Raw genomic sequence first — 7,364 nt, forward strand, 5'->3', positions numbered from 1 at the left:
ATTCATGTATGTAAACCATTGGCCAGTTAACTCCAAATGACCTGCTAACCCCCCCCCCCCTCTCTGCTAGGGATGGTCCTTTAACCCTTTCCCGAAGGGTAGTATTCATAGTGGCCCGGGCCCCGTTGCTGAGGGCTTATATCATCACCCTAGCATGCGTGACCGCTCATACCAAATATCAGCATCCTTTGCTGTTTCTTCGTAATACTATGAGCATATGTTGTATTTTCAGTTATCATTATTTCAAAAGGGTCTCTATTGCCATATTTCCTGATAAATCAAGACTGAAGGATATTTTTGTTGTTATATAGACTCCATAGTTGATCATTATTCGCTCTATAGTCTGAATAAAATAAGCAGTGTGTGGTATCGTGGAGTTGAAATTGTAGGTTTGTTGTATTTTTTTTTTTTTTTTTTTTTTTTTGTAAAAATGAGAAATTGTTAAAAAAAACTTAATCACATTTTCAGTGGCAGAAAAATAATAATTTGCCATGATTGTAACAAAAAAAAACTCATGGCATGTCCATACATACACCATGGCATGTACGTACAAGCCCCTGGCAGATAGTCCAGCCATGCCATGGCATTTACGTACATGCCACCCATCGGCAAAGGGTTAAAGGTCTGTTACCATGACAATGAATATTTATAAAAATCAAACATGACACCCAAAGTTACTGTTAAAGAATTCAAAGAAAAACAAGGAATATATGTATTACTACATTGGCATTAAGAAATACTTTCATCCAAAGCAAGCAAGCAATATTTTAACTTCATTCCCTGTTTTAACAATAGGTAAGATTCCCACGTACAATATCACAAGAAGCACGAGACCTCCTCAGGGGCCTGCTGCATAAGGACCCAAACACACGTCTTGGAGGTGGACCTAGAGATGTGAAAGAGGTTCAGAATCACCCCTTCTACATCACCATCAACTGGAAATTACTGGAAGAGAAGAAAGTAAGTGCTTTCAATCATATTATTATAACCGGAAAAGTCACTAAACTGGTTCAAGAATTAGCTCCACAAGATATTTACTTTACATGAATCTGCAAGGCATGACCAAAATCAGTGAATAAGAAGCTTCCAAAATGCATGTCTCTGCTTTATAGTAATTTACATCCAGCTAGTAAAAGAGGGTTGAATGATTAATTTATAACAGACAAACATTTGTGAAATAGGGTGAGTGTGAGGCCTATTCCTAGGTATTATTTTTCAGTTTCCAGCATGGACAGTACAAAACCATTCTTGCAAATAAATAACCATTGGTTTTATTGAATGTTTTTGGACATGTTGAGAATGTTCAAACTGATTCATGCACTGTTTGGTCACTTTATTTCCATCTACAGTGTGGAAAGTACTTAGAATACCATGACATGTTCCAGAAGTATCACTATTTTCTCAACTGTTGTGTTTTCAGCTGTAATCATTGGAACAGTTTCTATACCCGTTTTGACACTTTCTGTTTTTTTCTGCCCTTGCATCTGAAATCAAAGCAACATATAATCTTTGACGTAAGGGGGTATAAACAGCATCCTCCATTCAGGCCCAAAAATGTGTACCATCCACAGCCACCATTGAAAATCATTATCTGAAAAAACATTGGATCACACAGATGTGCTTTTATTATTATCATCATATAAAGGGGCTACGCCCGGGGGCGCACGGCCGCATCCCCCCTTTCCCGCCCCCAGCCACGGGGATCCCTCGGGCGAGTCTCCAGCAGGACACGACCTATCTCTGTTCCTCGCGACAGGTCTCGTCAGCTGCCCAACCATGATCTCCTAGGACGCCCCCGGTCTCCTCCCCCAGGGTTGTCTCGAGAGAGCAACCTGGGGGGGTCGCCATAGAGAGGCGAGCTAGGTGGCCAAAATAGCCTGAGTTGGCGACCCGGATTATGCAAGTAACAGGCCCCATCCCCGTCTCACGGTGTAACCGCCGGTTGGACACGGGGTCCTCCCAACTGTCCCCCAGTCGGCAAAGGGACTTTTTTAAAAAAGGCATAAAGGCAGACCCCAAAGGGGCCGGGATAGGTCCAGGTTTCGTTTCCCATAGAGAAAAACGGAAGTATCAGGCCTTAAAGACACGCCGGGTTTTCTTCGCATGGTACCGACATCTCCAAACGCTCTTGTTGATCGATTCCCATGGCCCCCTGTTCCCCGCCCAAATCGTCTACTGACTTCCTGGTCTGACAACCCAAGATATGGACTACGCTCCCAAAGGTATGTAAACTTTCTGTGACTTCAACGCCTCGCCGAAAGCGGGTCGACTGAACGGGTTCCCCTAAGGGGGCCCCCAAAGTCCTGAATCTTGGCTTGGTCCAGGACCTCTGGGCCTAGGGGCTTCCCTCATTGCTAAATCATAAAGACCGCCCAATTGACTCCAAGGACTCAGATAGGATGGAAACATCGCGGAAATCAAGGCCCTAGACCTTAATATTCCCTAGTGTTGCTCCGCACTGACTTTGGCTAGTAGCTCTGCCCTTATCCAGCCCCATACAAGTGTTGAAAGTGGGGGGTGCAAGGCACACCTTTGCCTCCCCCTAAATTAAACAGGAAGAAGTTTGACATACCCCCCCCCAATTTTCAGCACTTTCAGTACAGTATAGAGGCTTGCTATCAGCCAATAACCCTTGTGGGAAATTCCCCCCGAGCCTCAGGATCCCCTAGCGTTCCCGATGCACCGGTCAAACGCCTTCTTGAGGTCGTGTACTGAAAACCCACCCCCAAACCACGCGGCTTTCCCACAATTATCAACCGCAAATTACGTCTATTGGGGGACTTGCCAGGGAGAAAACCCAACTGCCCCGGGTCTCGGGTGCCTCGTAGGGGGTTGCGGACCGTTTCAGAAGAATGTGACGAAAACCCTTTCCCGGGTATGCTAGCAGTTAATGCCACGGTATTTGCTACAGCCCCATCGACCCCCTTTCCCCCTTCCCAGAAGGGATGACCCGCCCCTCGCAGGTCGGGGGGAAAATGTACCACTGCCAAATGGCAGTCAGACTGTTGAGCCCCGACCTAGGTTCACCCCACCCTTTGCAATTCAGCAGGGATATCACAATGCCTCAGCTTTCCACTCTTCAGCTTGGAAATCGCCAGCCTACCCTTTGTTAGGGGAGGGGTTTCCCCGCTGATGTGGTCCGCACAGGCACTGAGACATCGCTTGCATCCAAACTAACTTTGGAGGGTCCACCTGGGCAAATGTTTCAAATACTCACCCCCAAAGTTTACAACCCCAACATGATCTGAATGATCCTTCATCCGTGATCGGACTGCGTCACTTGAGGGGGCTTAGGGTTTTAGTTTTTTTCAGGGGTTGGGAGGCAGGCGAAGGTCTTTTCCAAAAAATGGCCTTTGACCTCCCAGCAAAATTCCCCGAGAACGGTTTTCCCTTTTCCTTCTCAGCAGTTCCAGCCCCCGCACCATGGGAAAGACGCAAGACTTGATTCCCATTCAGCCGAGCCTTGCGACCCTTCAGTGGCCTCTAATGTCTCCAGGGGGAAAGGGTTTTTGTTTGTCCTTGGGCGTACGCAATGGACTCCTACTGCTTCGAGTGTTTCGCCTTTAAGGACTCCCCCCAGAGCAACTGGGTCCGTCAGTTGCTGGTTTTTTGAGAATCGGTCAAGACTGCCTGGCGAACCCCCGGGGACCTCCCCCTCCCTTAGTCTGTCCAAGTGAAACACCTTAGGGTAGCCACTGGGGAGCGGGGATTTTTTAAAATGGAAACCCCCAGGGGAGCCACAAGCCCTATGGTCGGTGCCACAGAACTCGCACCCGGGAAACCCGGGATTCGAAGGGTCCTCCCTCGCGTGCTGACAAAATGTGTCGTCTCCTTGGCCCCTTACCCTATCGCTGCCAAGCCAGCGATGCGAGTTGGAGCACTGGTCCAGAGTCAGAGACCCCATTTCTGGACCTAGCAAGTCCCGAGAAGGGGGCTAAATTTTCGCTCTGGGATCAGCTCCCGAGCCATGGGGGGCCCCAGACTCTGTAGCCCGCTCGGGCACAGCCGGATACCGTATTGAAATCGCCCGAAAAATGCGAAAGTCTCGCCGGGGGCAAAACGTCTGCCCCAATCAGTTTGGCGTAAACGCTCTTTCCTGGGTTTTATTCATCGTGGGGCGATACAGCAATAAAGACAAGAAAACCAAAACATCTTCAGTCCCCCAAAGCCATGTACGCTCATCACCGGGGGTCACCTCGCTCCGCGCTGAAGTCGACTGGAAGATGGGATGGCTACACCCCGGGGTGGTGACCCTCGCTGCGGCCCGACCCGTAGTAGGTGTAACCATCCACACTGATCGGCCGCTACCAGTCTTCTCACCTCGAGAGGGGGCCACCTCAACTCCCAGTCCCCTTCATTCCTGCGATACAGAGAAACCCCTCATCCTGCCCAAAGGGCCGGATGTTCCAAACCCTACCCGGAAAGCACCCTAGGGTTAAACCCCGGGTGGGCACTCCGGGGGCATGCCACCCTGCCGCCCCCCCCCAACCGCCCCCAAAAAAGGGGGTCGGGGAGGCTGTGGGGCCGCCTATCCCCTGTGGGGGGCCGAGGGGTTTCCCCCCCAATTCATGGGGGGTTTTGGGGCCTGCCGGGGCGCAGGCGGGACGAGTAACTCTCGTCCAATCCTCACCCCCACATTTGCCCTCCCCGCGGGACCCCCAGCCCCCCTTTTCTTGCTGGGGGGGACAAACCCCTCCCCCCAGCATTTTCCCTTTATTGAGACTTGCCCAAAGGGGCATTTTGGGGGGAGGGGGACTGGCAAGGCCCCCCCTCCCCAGCCGCCCCCTTACCCCCGGGGGGCTAGGGGGGAGGGGTTTTGGACAACCAAGCGTGTCCACACGCCGGGGCCTAACCCTACCTCTGGGGGCCCCCTGCGCTATTTTAATTAAAGAATCTAAGCAAACATTTAACAACAAACCGATAAAATACTCTTATGCAACTGAATAGATGATAACCAATTTCTGCTAGAGAAAAGAGAGAAAAAGAGAGAAGTGTGTGTCGTGTGCGTTTGAAGAGAGGAGATTTTATGAAAAGTTGTGGATTGGGAGAAAAAGCAGAAAAAATATTATTTTGAAATTTTAAATGTTTTGTATTTTTTTTCGTATAAGAAAAGTTTTTAAAAAATTTGGGAAAAAAATAAAGTAAAGGGGTTTTTTTCCCCTCTCGGGGTGGCATATGTGCATACCATGCCGTGAGTTTAGTTCATTAAGTGTTTTAAAAATGAAATTTCTTATCATACATCATCAAAGATACCCTACTAGCTCACTTTAAACCCTTTTTCCTTAAATTTTGGATTTATTTTTTATTATTTTTTTACATTATTGTTTAATTCTTTTTTTTCTTTGATTTGTTTAAAAGTATTGGTAAAACATTGTGAATCGTAGTAATTTTAGTCTTCAATTTTTTGTTGAGGTCATTTTGTCAGTTTTCCCAAAGTTTTATTTTGTTGACAAAAATTGCCAAAATTTTATGGCTGATTTTATATCCCCAAATTGAACACAATGATTTCGTGGGGATTCTTATTTCATATAAAAAAAATAATTAAACCCAAAATTTTAAAAGAAAGAAAAATGATTGTGCAAGCATTTTTTCAAATTGTTTTCACAAAAAATCAAAAAAGAATTACTTGAACATGAGAGCAACATTCAAAGAGTCTTCGAACTTGATTACGGACCTCCTAAATCCCTCCCCCTGACACACTCACCGTGGGCCTGGGGCGAACTCCTGAAAAGATATGGTAATGTTCATTCTTTACTAAAACCCCTCATCCCCATCCTTCTAAAAAATTTGTTGTCTTTGGAGCTTTTTGCATTTTCTTAGTTATACATTTCACTAAATGTTGAATTTTGGGGGGTCGTTTTTTGTGCGCTATAAAAACTCATATCATAAAGGGGCTAACACTGCCGGGGCGCATGCCACATCCACCCTTCACTCCAACCACAGGGCCCTCGGGGCAGCCTCCGGGCGGGCCCTTGGCCCCCATCTCAAATTCCTCACGACAGGTCCTACTGACTCCCCAAACCCATGCCCTCCTGATCGTCCTCAGGCCTCCTCCCCCGGGTTGTCCAAAAGAGACAACCTGAGGGGCAGGGTCATCCACGGGGAACGACTAGGTGTTCATATACCTAGTTGGAAATCTATATTTACAGTACAGGTCCCTGCCAGTCTCAGGGTGAAACCGTGGTTTGGACATGGTCCTCCCAAACTGTCCCCCTGTCGGGCGAGAGACTTGTTTAAAAGGGTATAAAGACAGACCCCTAGGCCTAATACGTTCAGGTTTCGCTTCATAAGCGGCAGTATCAGGCCTTGAGACATGTAGTTTGGTCCTTCTGTGTGGGTACCGACGTCTTAAAATCTCTTGTAAATAAATTCATGGCTTCTGTTGCCGCCAATCTGTCCTTACTTCTTGGTCTGACAGCCAGAGATATGGACTATGCTACCAGATTGTAAAACCTCTGTAACTTCAACTTCCTCACCCCAAACTGGATCGCTAATGGGTTCCTCTAACAGGCCCCCCAAATTTGAGTCTTGGTCTTTGGGCCGAAACCTCTAGGCCCAAGGGCTTTGCTCTTGCAATGCTCAGAGCCGCCACTATTACTCCAGGCCCAAAAAGGTAGCAACATCATCACAAAATCAAGGGTTTAGACCTTGAAAATTGCCCCAAAAAAATGATCTAGTATTTTTAGATACCCAAAAACCCGGGGAGCAGTTCTCGTTTCATCGCCCCTTTTTAACACATTCGTCCAAAGCTTCACAACCTCACAAAAAAGTATAAAATGAGACTTGAATTGATTTTATTTATTTGGAAGCCATTCATTTACCAAAATTTAAAAACCCATGCCATCCCCGGGAAAATTTCTTCCCCCTTTGTATTGTAGTACTCGGGGTTTTCCCTAGGTATTGCTAGTACCTCACTGTGTCAGGTCGGTTTCTCAATTTCCGGAAATGATTTTCATATGGAGTATGGGTGTGTCTTTTAATATCTTCCAGTCACCCGAAATTTCCCCAAGGAACATGGGAACACTCATCCTCAACCCCCTCTTTTTGTGACAAATTCCTGTCATGGTCACCCAAGTCCATAGCTATTGAGCAAATCTGACCTATCATTGGTAAAGTCGAGGTCATACTGTAATTTGCATTTGTTGTAAAGTCGAGGTCATACTGTAATTTTGCATTTGTTGTAAAGTCGAGTTCATACTGTAATTTGCATTTGTTGTGCTTTTTTTCATGGAAATTGAAGTAAAGTATCAGTGTGTTCTATAATATCTAATTCATTTTGTTTAATATCTTTAAAATGGGAAATGAAACAACAATACTTTCATTGTCTGATTTGTTAACATGAATGTATGTAGAAAATGCCCAAA

The 7,364-nt window shown here is 46.6% G+C and overlaps 1 long non-coding RNA gene across 1 annotated transcript; it reads right to left on the reverse strand.

Moving 5' to 3' along the window:
* Positions 1-707: 707 nt before the first annotated feature.
* LOC119571958 lies at positions 708-1,445 on the reverse strand. Its single transcript, XR_005228666.1, has 2 exons — positions 1,371-1,445; positions 708-945 (listed from the first exon to the last, which is right to left on the reverse strand). It is a non-coding gene; the product is annotated as an uncharacterized LOC119571958 (long non-coding RNA).
* Between the last annotated feature and the right edge of the window lie 5,919 nt (positions 1,446-7,364).

The sequence above is a fragment of the Penaeus monodon genome, unplaced genomic scaffold (genome assembly GCF_015228065.2).
Source record: "Penaeus monodon isolate SGIC_2016 unplaced genomic scaffold, NSTDA_Pmon_1 PmonScaffold_883, whole genome shotgun sequence".
Lineage (NCBI taxonomy): Eukaryota > Metazoa > Arthropoda > Malacostraca > Decapoda > Penaeidae > Penaeus > Penaeus monodon.